The sequence below is a fragment of the Frankliniella occidentalis genome, unplaced genomic scaffold, assembly GCF_000697945.3.
Source record: "Frankliniella occidentalis isolate FOCC.00 unplaced genomic scaffold, Focc_3.1 Scaffold100, whole genome shotgun sequence".
NCBI classification, from domain to species: domain Eukaryota; kingdom Metazoa; phylum Arthropoda; class Insecta; order Thysanoptera; family Thripidae; genus Frankliniella; species Frankliniella occidentalis.
Genome location: NW_026267229.1, coordinates 508,898 through 509,353, shown reverse-complemented (window position 1 = coordinate 509,353; position 456 = coordinate 508,898).

Here is a 456-nt window from a genome sequence, read left to right as displayed (position 1 = left end):
TGCCTGGCACATGTAAACAAGGTTAGTTGACTATTAACCACCCCACGACCCTTTTCCGAGAAAATTTGGCCAATTTAGTGGTTTTGTGTGAAAATGAAACAATTCCAAAATCCAGACCCTTTGTTGGCCGAACGTGGACTTTTTTTTTTTTTAATGTAAAGTTAGATGCCTTGATTCAAGAAAAAAAATAAATTTGAAAATCCATGTCGAAGTATTTTGGGAATTGAAGAAAAACAACATTTTGACCCTATTTTCACTCTCTGGAGAGTCACTATGATGTTCACCATACCCAAACAGTATATCTGAACCGGCCCGGCCCGGCCCGCCAAGTCGTTGCGTAAACTGCACATCTTCAAAGAGACGCGACCGCGGTAAAATTTACTGTCCCAGGTGAGCGAGCGGACCAATTGCACCCTTGAGGAGGGGGGGGGGGAGACAAATTTTGTACGTTGTTTC